The sequence below is a fragment of the Pyrgilauda ruficollis genome, unplaced genomic scaffold (genome assembly GCF_017590135.1).
Source record: "Pyrgilauda ruficollis isolate IOZ18807 unplaced genomic scaffold, ASM1759013v1 scaffold86, whole genome shotgun sequence".
Taxonomy (NCBI): Eukaryota; Metazoa; Chordata; class Aves; order Passeriformes; family Passeridae; genus Pyrgilauda; species Pyrgilauda ruficollis.
This window is the reverse complement of record NW_024530599.1, coordinates 4,479,463-4,499,150: the sequence shown is the minus strand read 5'-3', so window position 1 is coordinate 4,499,150 and position 19,688 is coordinate 4,479,463. Positions and strand designations below refer to the sequence as shown.

Here is a 19,688-nt window from a genome sequence, read left to right as displayed (position 1 = left end):
TTGGGCTCAGAGCATCCTGCTGGTTGGGATGTGAAGGGAAAGCCTCATGGAAGAGGTTGGAAAACGTGAGCTAGCACTCCTGTCAGGCCTTGCAGGGAGAGGCGTGGTTTGCCTCTTCCTCAGAACCTAATTTGAACCACAAGGATGCAGTAAAAAAAAAAAAAAAAAAAAAAAAAAAAATAAAAAAAAAATCCTGCTTTGGAAGATTTTAAAGAACAGCACGAACTAAAAAGGCAGCTGCCAAACCGAATTTCCATTATTAAAAATCAGCACTGATAAGAGCCATCTTAGATCAAATAATTTATTTAGTAATTCCATGTAAACACTTCAGATTTACTAGCAAATACAATGCTTGCTGTTCTTTTAAATAGATCATTCAAAAAATAAGAATCTATTATTAATGGCAGGTTGACTAGAGATCTCCATACTACTGTACAATAAGGAATTGGTTTTCTAATGGATTTAACATCTCAATTTTTCTTGTTCTGCATTTGCTTTACACAAAGCCCAAAGGACACAGGTTTGAACTGCTCCCTGACGATGCCACTGCGGCCCGGGGTGTTTTGGGAAGGTACGCAGGCAACTCCTCCCATCCTGGCATTGGTGTGAGCTGATGTGAGGGTGGGATGGCAGAGCTGGCGTGAACACTGTTCACAAACACATGCCTTTTCGGTCAGAAAACAGGGAACGGTGGAGAACTTCTCTTTGGGATGTATAAAAGCAACGAACTCCATCGTTGGCATTTACTTATCAACACAGCAGTACACATACACGTATCCACAGTCTGGAAAAGCATCCTATGAGCTGGAGAAAGCAGTGGTTCTGAGGCTTGGTACACCAGTGCACTAAAACCAAAAGAATGATACCTTCTTACATAGTCAAATGAAAAATAAATATCTTTATTTTCTGCCTACTTTATTTCAGTTTTCAAATAAATTTTAAATAAATCTGTACAAAGTATACTGTTACAGTATATATTTGTAAGTGAACTGAAATGCCTAAGTGTAACAACACTACAAGAAAGCAGTAAAGATTGGCACATCTCTAATCAAGATTAACTTTTACACTCAAAAAATACCAACGCCTGTGAAAACCCTCAAGATATTTTTGGTATTTTTATGCAAGTTGTAATGACAGACCAATTCTCCCCTGCCTTGAAAAGAAAATCACTTCTCATGGTTTTCAGAGAACATGAACATCTTTATGATGCTAAAGGGACACCATCAGGTGAAAAGAGAGAGAGAGATTTCAATTTTTAAAAAGCAAACGCTTTGGTCAAAAATCATCAGGTTTGAGACCTTGTGCACTTTTTCCGTCTCCCGAGCTGCGGCGGGGCCGGGCCGGGGCAGCGGCGCTGCCGGACCCTGGAGCCCCGGAGCGCCGCCCCTGCCCGGCCGCGGGGACGGAGCGCTCTGGCCAGGGACAAAAACATCGGCAGAGGAGCTGCTCCCCTTGCCATCCAAACGGAATTCACACGAATGCCACAGGGCTGCATTTTGTGGTTTCTTTCCCCCACCCCGCCCCGCAAAAGCCAGAAACTAAAATTGATCTGACAGTGTCCCTTTGCTCAAAATAAAGACTTCTGTGCTAGAGAGGTCAGGTACTGAAACGAACTTTTTCACAGGGTCAAAGAGCCAGGTACATCTCAAAATTCAAGTTTTCAAATCCAACTGCAGTTATTAGATTAATGAGCTCTCAAAACCTCCTAATATTTCGTTAAATAATTCCCAACTGGGAACTGGGGATAAATACTACAGATTAAGAGTGAGAGTTTTCTCTCTTAATCTTTCCAAAGATATATTCACTCAAAGTTTACATGCTGAAAGTTAATCTTACATTAGAATGTAATTGGCTGCAACATAAACCTATAAATGAATCAACTACCATAGATTAAACTCTGTTAAATATTTCTAAGTTAATAAAATATTGACAGTATTATAAAATTACAGTATTTACAATAAGAAAAATCTAGACTAATATATACCTTTAACAGATCTCTTCTCCAATTTGGGATTGCAACGGAATTATGAATATATGAACAATTTATTAGAAAGTTGCATTGCAATTATCAGGTTTTCCATTAGCGCTAGAGAGGGTGAGCTATCACTGCCTTTGGAAAAAAACAAAAAGTGACTTCTGGTGGTGGGGTGTAGCTTTTGAGTACCAAACTGGTAACAGGAGTCCTCCGCAAGACGTCTGAAGATAAGGTAGGACCAGCCTCAACTGCTCAGATTAAGGTTGTATTACAGAACTGCCAGCAATCAGAACCACCCAGGCTGCAAAAGGGGAGGAAAGGTAGTTTTCAGCTCAAAGTGCACAGCTGGAAGGGCTCCCCTCACTCTGGACTCCAACTAAGGCTGCAGGAGCTCTGATCAGGAACAGCAAAACCCTCAGCTCGGGGTCCTGAGGAGGAAACGAGCCACGGTGCTCCTTAAAGGGACATGGTTGGGCTGCAGCTATGCCAAAACACTCTTGTCAACCATGTAGGACAAAACCAGACCGGGCATTTGAGATCCTTTTGGACTTGCTTTTTTAGGAGGTTTTTTTTGGGGGAGGATCAGGGAATGGCTTTAGTTTGTTTTTGGTTGTTTTTTTTTTTTTTTTTTTTTTTTTTTTTTTTTTTTTTTTTCTTGGGGGAAATTTTTGTGTTTTTTTTTTTTTTTTTTTTTTTTTTTTTTTTTTTTTTTTTTTTTTTGCATTTTTTTTTGCTTGGGAGAAAAAATTTGGCCAGGACTGTGCAGTAAACTCATTTTCTATCCCTCATCAGGTTCTCTGTTTCTTGGGTATTACCAAAATGTGCAGTGTTTGGGTGGCAAATACTTGTGGGGAAAAGGAGGCTTCAGCATTCCCACTTCAATTTGTCTTGGGATAAACCGAAAGCAATTTGAGTCCTTAAAAATTGCCAGCTGCTTTTGGGGTCTCAGACACCCAGTGATGTCCTTTTAAGGATCAGATCTTTCACTTGCCCTTTTTCCCAGCCTCGGAGGAGGAGTTTACAACGAGTTTAGGAAGGGCCATGTTCACATTCTTTCCCTCTTCCCCATGTCACATTTGCTTTCTAGGAAAAAAGGGGGAGAAAAGTAAGTTTCAAACTCCTTTCCCACCCTTCCCTCCCCCGGTCCTGCTCACAGTAAACCAGAAACGGCAGTTTTTAGTGTATATTTTGGGATAAATTATTTTCTCAGTCCCAAGCCTGAAGATGCTAGTGAGAGACCTACCCGCAGGCTTTGGAGAGGAGGAGCAATTTAGGGGTTTCTACCAGTTCCCGTGGTGGGCAGGTGGGAAGACCTCTGTCCTTAAAAGCAGGATTTAAAATGGTAAAAGAATAATTTGTAAACTCAGGTCTACATTACCAATAGAAGGCTCTAGGTCCTGTGGGCTCCAGTTCCCAGAGATGCAGAGCAGGAAAACTAGAAAGAGAACTTGGTACCTTTCAACCACCTGCTGGGTTGTACTGGGGGGGAGTGGGGAATGAGAGAGACAAAATGCCAACTGACCTTATAAACAAAGGTATGTTTAGGGCTTCTGGTTTCAGGAATAAACCGATATTTACTGGTAAAAGTCTGCCAAAAAACAAAAACAGAAACACAGGATTACTGGTAAATATTGGTTTATATGGAGAATTAAAAAAAAAAAGAAAAAGAAAAAAAAAAGAGATGTCATTGTGCTCCCAGGTGGGAGCTGAGAACCGACCCATGGCATCCCTGCACCCGGCAGTGTCTCTGGCACCTGGACACCTCAAACCAGAAGCCTTGTGTTGAGAGGAAAGTCGTGTTTGTTTCCTTTACTCCCCTTAAACGACGTGTTTCTGGATTCCCCCCTCCCTCCTCTGCAAGGCTGGTCCTACGGGGATTTGGCTCAGGAGATGGGAAGTCTGCTTCCAAAAGCACTTGGAAGTGAATTTGTACATAATATGGTATCTCAGCACAAGGCTGCTGGGGCCTGAGCCTCGGCTGCTCCCTGAGATACCATAAAATATACAAGACTGAGTGTATATTTTAAATAAAGCATTTTCTTGTAAGTGGCATAAACCCATTCATTTTATTTACATGCTTATTTATTTCCAAAAATAGAGTTGGTCCACATTGGACAAGAGAAATCAAGAAGCCATACAGTAGAAGAGTTAAAAGTCCAACATTTAACCAAAGTACAATGAAATTCCAGAAGGCTGTGGCTGACTTGAACCACAGAAACATACACATGAGCCACACAGACATTTGTACATAGAGCATTATATTACCAATAATATTTGCAAACATGAGGTCAAGATGGCTAAAAACCCAGCAGGACTGACCCGGGCTTCCTGGCTGAACAGAAGTGGGTGCTGAGGGGTCATCACTGCTGTGGGGAAAGACAACTCTACAGAGATTTTGCTTCACTTTTGGTTTTTTCTTTAACTGAGAAAGTCCTAATTTTTCTGCCCTGGGGATCCAAATTGAGGACAGGGTGAAAGCCAACCCCATGGAGCTCCCTAAATGCCAGGGTGCCGGGGGCTCAGACCTGCGGGACAGTGCGGGTGCCACACGGCACCGGAACCCCACTGGAGGGCAAAACACTGCCCTCTGCTACTTGGCCTTAAAGATCACCTGGAAAAGAAAAAGTTGGGATTTATACCCTTGTGGTGTGCTAAAAAAAGTCTGGATGAGGTTTGCCTTGAAAACAAGGATTTCCCTCCCTTGCCATGGGCAATTTTTGGCATTAGTTATTCCAGTCCTTTCTACCTTTCTTGGAAGATCACAAATATCCTAGAGGATGTTGCACTGACAGGTGAGGGAATAACTTTTTTACATTTAATAAAACCAAACAAAAACTTGGAGGATGGACAGCAGAAGAAAAAAAAACCAAACAACCAACCAAATGGAAAAGATGCCTTATCTCTGTGTGAGGGCCCAGCTGTCTGGGTATCTCCATGGACCTCACCTTGATAATATCTCAGTGTCTCCAAAGGATGGAAAAACAGACTTAAATCTGTATGTTCTGCTGCAGAGAATCAGCAAGTAAAAGGGGGAAGACAATTGTAGCACTTCTGGTACTTCTACAAACCACCCACTACATGGAGTAGAACCACACGAAAAGGGTATAAACTAATTTTTCTTTTTCAAGTCATCTTAGACACTGACGCTATTAAGCCTAGTTCAATGTGAATGCTAGTACAGAGCTAATGTACAGAATGCCAGCGATAATTATTGGTACCTAACAGGATTTAAAGGCGAGTATACTCAGTACATTTATTAAAAAACACTAGGACCAGAACCAGAGCTCTGACAGCAGTTACACAAAGCAGCCGTGCAGGTCTCTACGAGGACAGAGCCTTTAGCACAAGTCGCTATGATCATCTGAGCCTGGGACAGACAACTCCATCTCCTAATTTGTTTCCTAGAACATCTCTAATCGCAGATGTGAAATATGAAAACAGAGATGGGCCTGATCCTGTGCAGTTGGGTACGTACAACACACCCCAGTGAAACTCAATGCCCAAATTCCTAAAGAGAGAGCACAAGAAATTGTTGTCTTACATCAAATAACTATCATGCAAGCATACCACGATGGTTTTATATTGAGTAACTTCAAAGTCAGCTGGTATAATTTAACTAGAAGTGAGCAATCTAATGGATTTCTTGGGGTAGGGACAAAGGTTGTGCTAGTGACAACCACCTGATTACCAGGAAGAGCAGCACAGGGACACTGTGGGGGTCTAACGAGCTGTGGTACAGAGGAGCTCCTGCTCAGCAGCCTCACAGACCTGCACCTACACCTGGAATGTGCAGGATTCCTGTGGCAGGCTACACGCCTTCCCTTCATTTGCTCTGCTACCACAATCAGAGTTCTTTCTCCTGAATGAACAATTCACTTGCAGCCTGGCATACTGACGGAGCATTAAAAATTACTCTTTTTTCCCCCCCTGTTGCCTGTTGCCTCACATGTCCCAAGGTCAGCCCCATGCTCACTGCACCAAACCTTATGCTCTTCTCAATTTTCCAGCCACAGCCAGGCTGGGGTCACTTCTAGAGTACAGCCCAACCACTCTCCTCCTCCTGGTCTTTAAACATAAACTCTGACTGAAACCTCACGGTACCTGCAGTTATCCTGTTTCTATTGCAAACTCCAAGGACTTAACAAAGCACTTATTCTTTGGTACCATCATCTACTGGAGACAGGGAAGGTGGGGGAAGCCAGGGTATTTGCCATAACTCCTGGACTTTTAAGAAGCCTAAAACTAAGCCAGAGCAGCAAAAGGGTGCTCTGGCTGACACCAGTTACCTGTGGGTTCTCCTGGGTCTCTTGGAAAGAGAGGTAACACAAGTCTGCATGTGCACACATCAACAATGCCCCCTCAAGGACAGACCTAGGCAAGAGCTGGAAGATGCTGCCCAGACCTCTGTTCCTACTCCTTCCCTTTCAGCCCATTATAAAAGTCAAGACCTCTGAGTTTTTCCTTAGTAAGAAGAAAACAAAACATAGCCACAATATCAGCTGCTGAGGCACACTCTGGGATCTGGCAGACCTGCAAGCCCAGCTCAAGGCAGGAGTTTGAACTGGGGGTGTTGCTTTACAGGAGAAATCTAGATTTTTCTAGATTGCCCAGTATTCTGGTCTTGTTTCTCCCCTCAGACCTGGACCTAGTAGTATCCACCACAAAAGTTTCATGAAAATCAACCTTTCTTCACCCAGCAACTTTGGGTTTAGTGAAACCATTGAATGGAACTCATTTGCTCAAAGGCTGAAGATGCAGACTTGGAAGCCTTTAATCACCTTCTCTAACTAGACTTTAGTCTACCTTTTGCTTCCCAAGTGACAAATAGCAACTGCAACCAAAGAAGGACTCTGCAGTATTTCTCTTCTCATTACAAGCCTATTTTTTATCCTGTTGTTTGACAATGTGTTCAGACATTCTCGTAGGTGCCCCAGCAAACCAGACTGATCATAGAATCAAACAATGGATTGGGTTGGAAGCGATCACCTGGTCCAACCCCTTTTCTCTGCAGAAAGTATGTTGCTTTCTAACTCTCACACACGGAAGAGCTGCAGTACTTCAGCTTCACCTTCTCAAAATGGAGTTCAGGATTTTTGCTGATCTGCAATTCCTAGTGCCCTGATCCCAACCACTCTCAAAAAAAAAAAAAAAGAATAACCTGACATTAGGACATTATCTAGTCATCATTATCTAGTCATGGAGAATACTAAGCTGTTTTTTGACAGCCCTGTTTTTGTTAGTACCTTTAAGTGTTTCAGTCCCAAGCTTTTTTAAAACCCCTTGATACACCTGTTGCTCCTCCACTTGAATTTCCTACTTTGTTCCATCATCTCTGCTTCACTTGAGTTTTAGAGGAAGGCTCCTTTTTCCACCCAAAAGGACAGCAGTCTCTCAAACGTGCCCTGTGCTCCAGAATGACATGGAGGAGTCACTTCAGTGGCATGAAGTAGTGCAGGAAATGAATTCTGCCTTCAGTCCTGCACAGCCAGATTTTCTCCCCAGCCGCGTCTCTGATGTCCCTCAGACAGCACTGGCTCCCCAAAGCCCCCAGCTCTGCAAAGCCCCTCCTAAACTGCTTCATTTCCCAACCATGGTTACCTGCCCTTCCATATGGCTCTTCCAGTCTACTCCTCAGAGCTGGACTTCTGTCCTTGGGTGGAATCTTCCTGAACTCCAGAAGTCCCCTCCTTTATAACTATTTTTAACAACAGTTTTAGGGTTGCTCGTTCTTTCATGACAGAGTTCTGCCTCACCTGGATGCCAGTAACCTTCCCAGGTATCTATGGTAAGTCTAAGACTTCATTTTTCTGATCTTCTCCCATGCAATATTTTGGAACAAAAGACTCACTTTTAGTCCAGCACCTTCTACCCCTGAGAATGCTGAACCTGCAATTCAGCGACCCCCATGTGGTCACTGCTACTTAACAACTCGACAGTAATTGTATTTGAATCACGTCTTATGCTTTAGTCCTAAACAAAAGCTAGGTCTACATCAGGCTGTTACAAGAAATGATCCTTTAAGTAAATCAATATGTTTGCTCATCAAAATGTTAGCCAGTTCTCTCCCAAACAATCTAGCCAGGTAGCATGGTCGTAATAGAACTCACTTTTTCTAACAGGTTTATGAAGATGCATGAGCCTGTTTTTTTCCCAGGGCTCATGAAATCCTCAACTTTCCTTTTGTCTGGAATAGAAAACTTCCTAATACCTCTATGCCATTAAAATACAGAATTTATATCCAACATAAATGTGGCTGTTCGGTTGTCAGTACTCCAATTTCCTCAGATTTTACAGCAACCTTTTAGATGTAGTGTTCCTCCTTTATGACCTAACACACCTGCTACAATGGCAGGTAATGCAGTATCTTATTGATTTCCATCACCCCCACCATGTTTCAATCAGAGCAGCTGTGACGAGGTCTTTTTTCACCACTGAGCAGTCTACAACAACTATTTTTGTCTCCTGTTTCCACCCTACTGTGCAGATGTGTCCATTCCTTACTCCTGCCCAGTCCCTCCCGTGCACACAACTCTGCTCCCAACCTCCAGCCCCAACAGCCTCAGCCTCCCACCAGCCTCTGTCCTCCCCAAACCCTGCCCCCTCCCCGTGCCACCAGGCTGGGGACACCTGGGCTGAAGTGGAAACACTGTGAAGTCACAGCTCTTCAGTTCACTTCCCTGTCACAGCCTTTTCCCAGGCACACACACGCAGACTTTAGGAAGAGGCACTGCCACGTCCTAAATTCTGTCTCCTTCCTGGACACCCAGTTTAGCTTCCCAGGTATCTCAGCTTCAAGAATGCAGGCTTGCCCCAAGCACTCTGATACCTTTCAAGGTCTATCTGTCCAATCAACAGGGATATAGTTTGATGGATCTCCTAATCCTTGAAAGCTTGTATTTCCTATCACCAAATGCCGTGCCATTCAGACCTCCCACAGCTGCTTTTCCAGCTTCTGGAAGCATCTCCAGAACACAAATCAACTCCTCCACCAAGGCTTTGGTTATAAATCACCCCTTCAATCCTGTCCAGTTTCAAGTCTCCACAAGGCAGGGCAGTGAGTGCTGTGGTGGGAATGAACCCTGACCATGCTTATTTATTTCCAAAAATAGAGTTGGTCCACACTGGACAAGAGAAATGTCCAATTCTCTTCGATTGGACAAAGATTTGGTGACATCTCTCCTCCAGCAGCTCAGCAGTTCTGGCCTCAGGGTGCTTCCTGGAGCTTGGAATGCCCCCACTTGTTGCTCCATATAGTATTTCATCAGCAGATAATCACTTGTAAAGCGTGTCCTCTCTGCACTCTTGTGTGCAGTTCTTTGTGCAATTAAGCCAATGTACTTTGATTCCCATAATTAAGCTAGGAATTTTACTTTATGACCATATAAAGTCCATCTTTAAACCAAAAATAGACTGACCGTTAACAGATTTTTTTTTTTAAATAACTTTAAACCGCCAATTAGAGACTTGCATTGGACAAGATAAGTTGCATATGGCCTTGCAGAAGCCTGCAAGGACTCATTTTCCAGGACTTTTATTGACAGGTGAAGCTCAGAAGCCAACTTTTTTTTTTTTTTTTTAAAGATAGGATGAGCCTCTGATCACAGCAGATCTATCCACAAACCAAACTGTTCACATGCATGAAAGCAGAGATGGCTTTTACATGAATCTGCAGCGCTCAGTTCAGAGTTATTAATGACAGAAAATAATTCAAAGCCTTTAGTCCCTAATTCGCTCAGACCTGCCTGGTTGCCCTTCAGCAGCCCCTGGCAACAGTGAACGTACTGTCATTTATTATTTAAATAAAACAATCTTTTTAATAAAAAGAAATTCTGACCCCAGTTAAACTCTGCACCTGACAAGACACCAGCTTCTTTCCTTCACCTCTGGTGCTGCTCACACAACTTTTTTTTAAGCTGACCTGCCCACACAGCTTCTGATAAGCCAATGCTACATTGCCAGCTCTCCTCAGCATCACTTGAGTGGGAGGTTTAAATACCAGACTTCACAAAACCCTTTCTCCATGATTCCTAGCCCTGGCATTTCTTGAAGTATTGACAGATCGGCAAGCCTTCCCAGCTTGCCCAAAAGTGAGCCAGCTGGACCTGCTTCTGCTGGACGAATGCAGAGAGAAGAGCTGGTCCCTGAAATCCCAGCACCCACCTCTTGACCCCTAGGTGAGTTTTGAGGAGCCTGGACCGGCTGACACCGATGTGCCGATGCAGACTCACTCCCCAGGAGCTGCTGGTCTGAGCTCCCCTGCCCATATGAGATGCCTGGGCAAAAGGTGAGCCCAGGCAAGTTCCAAACCTCAGCAGACTGTGGGTAATAAAGCCAGCAGCCTACATCGTGCTCACTATTGTGCAACCAGGATGGAGCACGGAGAAATAAAATGCATTCCCTAGGGAGACACTAGAGCAAGCACAAGCTGGGGGACAGACACACCCAAACCAAGGTGGCTGCCTTTCAAATGACAATGCTGCTCCCAGACATCCCAACAGACAGGTCCTGCCCGATGCACAACCACTGTCCTGCCCTCTGACAGCCACCTTTCTACCCAGAGTGAGAACAAAACCCCCCCAAACCTCTAATGGCCCAACCTCGATGAGCACACAGCAATTTGAGCCCAAGTTACACATCAAGACATTCACCAGTAACAGAAAAAACAACCATTGCTCATTTACTGACTCTCAACTCCCAGCAACAGAAACTATCCAGGTCCATGGTATGGACACAGCCTCCTCCAGCCTCTTCTCAACACCAGCCACAGCAGCACAAAGCACACTGGGGGGGTCAGCCCTGCAGCAGCCACCCCTAAACCCCCTGTGCCAATGCTGGCCCACGCATCAACCCAGAGCACAGCGGTGATGGTGTCCGAGAGCCCAGGCTCAGCTCCCAGACCTTTCTGCAAGCATGACAGTAACAGCTCCCAGCCCAAACTGCTGCCATGTGTCAGTAAGACACGATCTCTTGCACCAAGGCTGCACCCACGGGGCTGCTGCACGGTCTCTGCACCGAGTTCAGTAACAAGATCAAACCCACCGGGGTCAGCACGGTCACGGGGCTTCAGACACAGCTTGCAAGCCACTTTCACAAGCAATTCTCCATTGAAATCAACATCATGACTGGGATGACATTTCAACACAAGGAGGTTTTCCCAAAAAGCTGTGTAAATCTCTCCAAGTCATGCACTTGCCATCCCAGCGGCGCGTACTGGATCAGCTCCCACAACAGCCACCTCCCTCCAAGGTCTCCCCAGCCAAGAGGGGGGCACATCCTTCCACGCTGCAGATGTAAATCCACACCTCTCACCTCTCCAGTCTCGGACAGAAAGAATGAAGCTGGTTTTTCTTGCTTCCTGCATATTTCAAGATAGTGTTTCAAGAAAAAAAATGCTTCAACGCCACAGCCAGGGAGACTCAGCAGAAACTCCCACTGCCAGTGTTGCAGCCAATCCTCTTTGCACTTCAGTCTGCTATGTGGCCCAAGACTCAGAAAGGGCTAAGGTGCGTATTTTTGCAAAGCTAATGTCAGGATGGACAGCAGACCAGCTGACCACCAACAAAACCAAGGAACTGTCTGAGTTAAGACTGAGTTCCTGCTGGGGAGATCCAGCAGATTCCCACTCAAACCAAAAACCCTCCCAGCTGATGGCTGATCCAGAAAGGAGCAGAGGTTCACCACATGTCATGAGCTCAAACCTCAAGAGGAGGTGTGGAAATGGCCAGGGTCACCAAGTTCAACAGCAAAGCAGGCCCTGCTCAGGACCTGACAGCTACGTTACCTGTGTTTTGGATATTTCACTCTCCTGCGAGCTCTAGCTCAGCATGATAAACCTAATGCCCACTGGTTGGTAAAACTTGTCTTAGTTAAACCCAAACTGTATCAGGTCTTCTGCTTTTAGGCTGCTCCAAGGTACCTCACACAGGGACAGTAGAATTTCCCTACCAAACCACACGCCCAGCTCGAGCTGCAGAGGTACTGCCACAGCCCAGGTGATTGTGGTCACCCAAAATAAGACAACACCCACATGCAGGCAAAACCTATGGCCAGCCTGAGCAGACTGCACCTTGGCTGGCCACGGTGCCTTCCAGAGCAGAAAGCTCAGGACCAGATCCCATCTCCAGGTGAAGGAGTGCCAGCAGTATTGATCTGCAGGGGGACAGTGAAGCATTGTTTGGGGATATCCAGCCATTCACTCTGTCTTGTTTTAATCAGTCAACATTCAAAAGACAGATAGTGAGGCCGAAAGTCCTCTATCTTTATCTTTTTGCACTTAATCTCCAGTTGACATTTTTCCGTGAAAACACGCCTCGTTTCTTGCTGTATGACTTCAACTCTCCCTCTCCTGTGATATTTTGCCTCAAACAGGCTACACAACCGGTTACTACTTTTATAGAGGTGGGAGTGACATGCTTTGACTCTTCCAAAACACAAAATGCTCATCTGGCTTCAGCCACCAAACTGCTACAATGGGGACCAGCAGAGCTACCCCAGCTGGGAGCTCAGTGTCCGCTGCTCCATGATCCCTTGGGACCAGCTGCCTGACACCCCTCAGCTGCTTGTGGCAAAGAGCCACTGACACCAGGCTCTCATGGGCTTCTTTGAGTGCCACACCTGTGCTGATGCTGAAGCACTTGCACGGCAACCCAGGCGTACCTTTGCCATCCATCTCTGCCACATCCCATCTCCCTCCTTGCTCTGAAAGCCTTTTCCCACCCTCCAGACAGACAACACCTTTGCTGGGACTGCTGGAGCTCCTCCCCTGTCAAACTCCCTCACCCAGCTTAGTCTGCCGGCTCAGGAAATGCCTTTGCTAGTGACAGCACCACGCCTGCCCCAACACCAACCTGCTCATCCTTTCCCTTCCAATGTACTCCTCCAGCAGCAACTTCTATGCCAACCAAACTGCAGTAAAATATCCAGAATGCCATTGGAGAAGTAACACTGTGAACCCCCTGCAAATAGACGATTTGGCCTTTACTTCTCTCTGCTATCTGCAGCTGTTCTGCACTAACAACAAGCAACACAAGCCCAGAAAAGCCTCGTGGCCCACTTGTAATTCACAAGAAGTGGGATGCTTGCAGACCCTGATGTGAGCTGCCTTTCTCCCAGACTGCAGTGCTGCTAACACACACCCTGTCAGGAACTGAAATGCTTTGGAAAGACGACAAGCAAAGGAGGATAGGCAGGCTAAGAGAAACTCCCAGAGTGGACCCAGGACCATCTGGCACGAACGGGAGCCTCTGCTGGGGGCAGAGCAGAGCAGAGCAGAGCAGGCAGCCCGGCTCCAGCTGTGGAGCTTGCGGAGAGCTGCCACACGAGTGGAGCATCCTTCCTGTGCCATCACCCTCTGCCATCCCAGCACAACACACACCTCTTCAGAGAAGAAAAAAATACCATGAACTGCAGGCCCAAAGATTAGGCTCTGGGGAATATGAGCTTTTAAAAAAGGTTATAATTTTGGAAGTCCATTTAAATTAACCTTAACTAGCTTTAAACTCTATATACGTATCTCCTTGCCACGCTCGCAACCCACGCACATTTTGTGGTGCCAGTGAGCTAAATCATGTGCAAGCAAGCAGAGTAAAAGGAACCACAAAAAAAAAAAAAAAAAGCTCTGGGCAGAAACTCTCTTTCATTGTTGCAAGCGGCAAAGAAGATGGCAACAGCAGAAGGAATCAGGAATAAAAATGGAACTCGCTTGTTTACCTTGTCGGTTTTGTCAAAACATTGTGACAACGCTTTGCGTGCAGCCAGTTTCTCTGTTCTGCCACCAAAAATTCAGAGCCCTTCACCTTTCTTCACGCATTACAGGAGAAAGCCAAGAAGAGTAAAACTTTTAGGGAGAGAAATGAGTGTGCAAAAGATGTAAAAAAGCCCAGCATGAGAATTTCAAACTACTGGGCTCCTCTTCCAGATAGTCCAAACACCACCAGGAACAGTGACCCTCCAGCTGCACAAGCTGAGTTAACGAGGAGCAGGCAGCCAACGAAGGAGGAGAGTAAGACAATAAAGGGAAAGTTTGGGTAAGCCTGACAAAAAGCAAAAAAAAAAAAAAAAAGAATAAAAAAAAAGCCAGGAAAAAAAAAAAAGCTGCAAACTGGGTTTCTAAAAAAGATAAATTCTTGACAGTGTCTTATTAAAAGAGAAACTCACAGTGCTTCAGGCAGAGCCCTACCTCCCCAAAAGCCACGCAATCCAGTAGGAAGCAGCAGGTTTTTGAAGGAGCAAATTGCACAGCTGTGGAAGAATCCGCTTTTACTGCTTTCTTTCCAACTCACCTAAGAGAGACTCAATTTCTACCTGGAGGACTAGCAAAACCGAGGAAATTGGTTGGTTCTAGTTATATTTTTGAGGTTTTCATGCTTGAAGAGAGCCCCTAAAATGTAAACCTGTTTTAGCATTCTTGTACATTAATGTCATCGTTCTCACTGCTGACTCCCACAACTTCTGCCACAGACAAGTCAATCAGATTTGGTATATGCCCTGGGACAGGGAAGGGGAGGGCTGGGTTTAAAGCAAACAAGCAACCAAAAAATAATTATATCAGTGCTCTGCAAGGTGTTGGATCCAAGCTCGGTGGATCTGCTGAAGTCTTCGATCCAAAACACTTGGCAATTTTACTTAAAGAAAAAATGAAATAAAAAAAACTTTGACCTGTTGAACTTAGAGAAAAGCAAGTGGCAGACCTTGGAGGAAGGGAGACAGCGTGTGAGGGTGCAAAAACATCATGTGCTGTAGTTCATCACTTTAGAAGAAATCAGAGTTTTGCTTCGGTTGGTTTTGATTTTTCTGAAGTGCCAGGGAAAGGCGCTTCCCAAAGGGCGACTTTAGAGTTTACGGGCGCCAAGGTGGAAGCGTGAAGTGCAGACATGCCAAAAACGTCAGGTTTGCATAAACCCTTCTGGAAAAAGTGCACTGTGTTTTAGGAAAAATGCATATCTACCAAATCTCCACTGACCAGGGGCCACTTGTGCACGCAAAGTTGCATCAATTGGCAGCATCAATGCTGACATTTTTGCCTTCTCCTTCCACCCCCCTCCCCAATTTTTTTTTTTTTCCTTGGGAGACATAGAGCGCCACTGCATTAGAACGTACAAGAAATGAAAACAGTGAGTACGACTGATATAGATCCATTGACTTTTTATTACAAATGTACTTGATCACTTGGCTTCAAAAAAGTTTAAATCAACCCCTATTTTCTGTACGCCAGTACAAAGTAAAATCTATTTTACAAATTAAATACCTAAAAATTTGACAAAAATATTAAAGTTTGATGGAAAAAACAGTTATAAAAATCTTAAATCCCCTTTTAAGAAGATAAGAGATAACATTCCCTCCCAACCCCCACAGTCCTGTTATACAATATTAATAGTCATTTTTTTAGAATAGGTAGGTATGTTATATCTTGCTGTTAGCATACAAGTCACTCTAATAGCTTTATCTGTATATACTCCAGTTAGTGCATGAATGTCATCTGATTGAATATAATCAACTATCTTTAACTGATCCCTAATTTACATTTCATAGCTTGCATAGTTTGAAGGGACAAAGGTTACACTACAGCTAATCATAAAAAAAGGTGGTTACAGTGCTATTTTTAAAGGCAACAAAGTAATTGCTCCCAAAAAAAACCCAAACCCAAAACTAAACGAAAAAAAAGAAGTTACCGGTCGGCTCTGAGCAGGGGTTAAATCCCCGGCAGCAGCTCTGCCTGGCTCACGGGGTGGGCTCAGCGCCCGCCCGCTGCCCCCGGGGCAGCCCCTCTGCGCTTCCCACAGCCCCGGGACAGGTCGGGAACCGCTCTCCCGGCAGCGCTACGCCCAGCGCATTTCAACCCCTGCGAGGGATACGCACAAAGTGACACTGTCAAGTATTTCTTTCCTTTTTTTTTTTTTTTTTTCTTTTTTTCCCAATTGAATTTTCAAAAAACGAAAAGCCCTCCGCCTACGGGCGCGCCTGGCTGGGAGCTCGGCGCGCTCCCGGTACCCGCGGCCGGGCTCCCGCTCGCCCGCCGATCCCGCCCGGCCCAACCCGGGGGCTGCCGGTACCGGGGCTCGGGGGGAACCCCGGAGGGTCCGGCCAGGCCCCCCGGCTCCCGGGAAGCTGCTGGCTGCCTCCCGCCACAGCATCGTAAGCGGGACCGCAAAGAAGAGGCAGGAATCAACAGCGGCTCGTGCTGTTTCTTTTTTTCTTTTTTTTATTTCAATTCTCAAAGACAGAGCAATTTCACTTTTTTTTTTTTTTTTGTTTTCATTTTAACAAAAAAAAATAGAATTTGAATTCGGAGGACATTTCCCCGTTAGCATAAAACCACTTAAAAGGTGGTTGTATTTCAATGGTAAATTACTTGACAGTGTCCCTTTAACTTAAAAATAAAATAATGTCAGTATTGCAAAGAATTTCAAGTTTTCTTGCACGTAGTCATTATAAAGTAGCTTTTATCATGCTCTTGGACCTATTCTACAAGACATTTAAAAGCATATCATCAAGGAAAATATAAGGCATACTTCTCAGGAATTAGGTATCTTGGCACATTTGAGCATACTGTCTTTTTTTAAAACAACACATATGGTCAAATATACCTTTCTTCTTCTAACATTAAACAGGGTTTTCTGTACTTTGTTTTAAATACTGAGATATTAGAGCCTTGGTAAAGTACCGAGCACCTCCGGGAAAACAAAAATTAAAACAAGAAAAGCAAAAAAATAAATCCAATGAAAACTAAAACAACCAGGAGCAAAATCCCACGAATCTTTACAGTCATTTTAGTCTTTCGTTATCATCATTCATCAAGTCCTTGAACATACAGAACGTGCGTTAAAAGAAGAAAAAACCAAAACGAAACAAATAAACCAAGGAAACACGCAGAAGAAACCCAAAACGAGACAAAAACTGACCACAAGTTCTCGGCCACTGTTCACAGAACTGCCCGCGGGCTGTTCCAGCTGTACTGGTTTGAGTGGAGCCGCGCGGCCCGTGCTCTCCTCGAGTCAGCCGGATCCTGGGCAGGATCCGGGCGGCGCGGGCGAGGAAGACCACGGGAGGAGCCTGCCTCGTTAGCGATGCTCCCAGGAGCCGGGAGGGACGGAAGGACACTCTGCCGTGCTCTCCTCGCCTCCCGCTACTTATTGCTGGGAACGCACCGCGGCGGCGTGGAACTACGGGCGCCGGAGCGCGTCCGTCGGCAGCGCGACAACTTTGGGGAGGGCAGCGAACAGCAGGACCGAGACAATCAATCAAGTAGCAAAACCAAAGCAATTAAATTCCTAACTACGTCTAGCAGCATGGAGAGTGCAGTCCCGACACATCACAGTTGAAGTACAATAATCGCTGGAACTGCCCATCCAGAGCCTCCGATTCAGAAGCAGGTTATCAGACACATGTTTACATGCAATTGAGAACCATTTCAAATGTCACATTACGCACTCTGAAAAGCTTATTTCACTACTGGGAAATAGGAAAAGTGCACATTAAAGCAATTTTAAACATTTCCAGTGATTGTTTAAAAAGAAACAGAAACACCTCGCTACCAGCGGCTCGTGTTTAACTTTCTGTGAACACTAACAGCAAACTTCTTTCAAGGGCAATAATGCATGGTACAATGGAAACAGCTTGTTTTGACACTTACAGTACATCTCAAAAAAAAACCAAAAAAACCCCAAAAACCCAAAAATAAAAAACCCAAGAAGAAAAAGGGAATTATAATTTCAACTGGGAATAAAATGACAGCAGGAAATGAAATTCTTTAAAACAAGCTTTTTTTTTGTTTTCTCCCCACCCTTCTGAAACTCCATCCTTGCCCCTCGGTAAAGAAGCGCTGGCAGCTCCTGCTCGCACAGGAGCAGCTCAGGTCTGTCTACCTGGCCCCTAACTTAGCCAAGACCATTCAGCAAAATGATTGCATTCCCAAAAAACTTCCGAGTGGAACAAGATTCTAGTTTCTCTGAAATGCTCTCTACTGAATTCCAGCCAAGAAAAGAAAAGAAAAGAAAAAACAAAAAATAAAGTTTTGTTTTCACTGTTTAAGGCATCTTTTTTTTATAACATTTTCTCTTCACTCGCAATGATGATAGTCATGCAGCAGTTTAATGATAAAAATATATTAATATTTTACTATACAGCAGCAAGAAGTTAGTCAATTAAAAGCACACCAACTTTTTTTTTTAAAGAAAAAAAAACATAACTGAAAAACAACGAAGACAACCTGTAAAAGTCTATTATTATTCTTCTTATTATTACAAACAATTTCAATTTGGAGAACACACCTGGACAGATTAGTGTTCTGACAAATCTGTGTTTCCCTAGCCTAGGCTTCGAGCAGAGCCCGCGCCCGGCGGGAGCTGGGACGGGGAGGGCAGGGCACGGCCAGGCTCGCCAGGTATGTAGCCAGTAATAAAACTAGCACCACAGCTACATGGAAATCCATTACGGACACACACCGGCTTGGCTTTCACCGTCCAACCAAACTCCGACCCCCATGGCTCAGTGGGATCACGCTGCCCTCGCGCTGACTGCTTCCTAACAGGCCTACGGAAGTGAACAGGGATCAGAGCATCGCTCCGGACCTCGCACGAGTGCAGGAGATAGTGCTAGTGCCAGTGGCCACACGGAAAGACTCGCTACCTGCTGTCCAAAAACAGGTGGACTGGAAACCGCTGCACGTCAGGTTAAGTACTTTAAGTACACAGAATAAAAAAAATATATTATGAACAATACAAGTACATCTCATATACACAATAATGACAATACGCCTACTCAGTTGTAAACCAAACAGGTGCAGAAAAAAAATATTATGGGAGGAAATTCTTTACTTTTCGTTTTGTTTTTTTTTTTTTTCTCTCTCTCTCTTTTTTTTTTTTTTTCTCTTTTCTTTTTTTTTTTTTTTTTACTATTTGAATAACTTTGGTTCAAACGTAAAAATCACAAGTTAGCAAATTTCATTTAAATGCCTTTTTTAATAATTTTTCTTCATGTTCACAGAAGTTTCACTGACCATTTTTATATGTTTAAGGTCCAGATGCAATGCATATTGTATAAAAGAGAGCACTTATTGTTTACCTTGCATGAATTAAACCTACGTACCTTTTAACTCTACAAACTTCTGCATAACATTTAGACAAAGCTCAGACACACAGCATGCCTAGCCCTCATATATATATACACATCTCTAATCACAGGTATATAGGGTGTCAAATATACTATAGTAACCTCCATGTAAGGTTCGAAATTTGGTAACAAAATGAGAAGAAAAAACTAAAAATATTATTTTACGTGTTCTAAAATATCTCTTTTTTTTGTGCTAAAGTCAAATGTTAGCTCAACATGAAAAGGACTTTTTTTTATATAATTCAGCAATATTATAATCTTGACCATTTTTGCAAACACTTTTAATAATAATAGCTTAAACGTGTACAAAAGTTCTCGGTTAATTAGGGAAATAAACACTCAGTTCTTTATATTTTTAATCAAGTAGGAAACACAGTTCATATATAATGTTATTACTTTTTTTTTGACTCTTTTTTTTTTTTTGTGTGTTTTGTTTTTTTTTTTGTTTTGTTTTGTTTTGTTTTAGCAGCTGCTTACTGTTTGATACGGTGGGTAAAGTGGAGGAACATCCAGCGATGGGTGGCGGGTCTGAGGCGCTGCTGCTGCCGGGCGGCGGGGGGGGCGCCGGGCGGGCGGCGCGGCCGGGGGGGCTCCGGGCGGAGGG

The 19,688-nt window shown here is 44.3% G+C and overlaps 2 long non-coding RNA genes across 2 annotated transcripts; both read right to left on the bottom strand.

Annotated features, from left to right (window-relative positions):
- Window positions 1-287: 287 nt before the first annotated feature.
- On the bottom strand, window positions 288-2,623 carry LOC121364589. The gene is made up of 2 exons (XR_005956884.1): window positions 1,985-2,623; window positions 288-845 (listed from the first exon to the last, which is right to left on the bottom strand). It is a non-coding gene; the product is annotated as an uncharacterized LOC121364589 (long non-coding RNA).
- A 73-nt stretch (window positions 2,624-2,696) lies between these two features.
- LOC121364588 lies at window positions 2,697-19,688 on the bottom strand. The gene is made up of 2 exons (XR_005956883.1): window positions 19,562-19,688; window positions 2,697-3,563 (listed from the first exon to the last, which is right to left on the bottom strand). It is a non-coding gene; the product is annotated as an uncharacterized LOC121364588 (long non-coding RNA).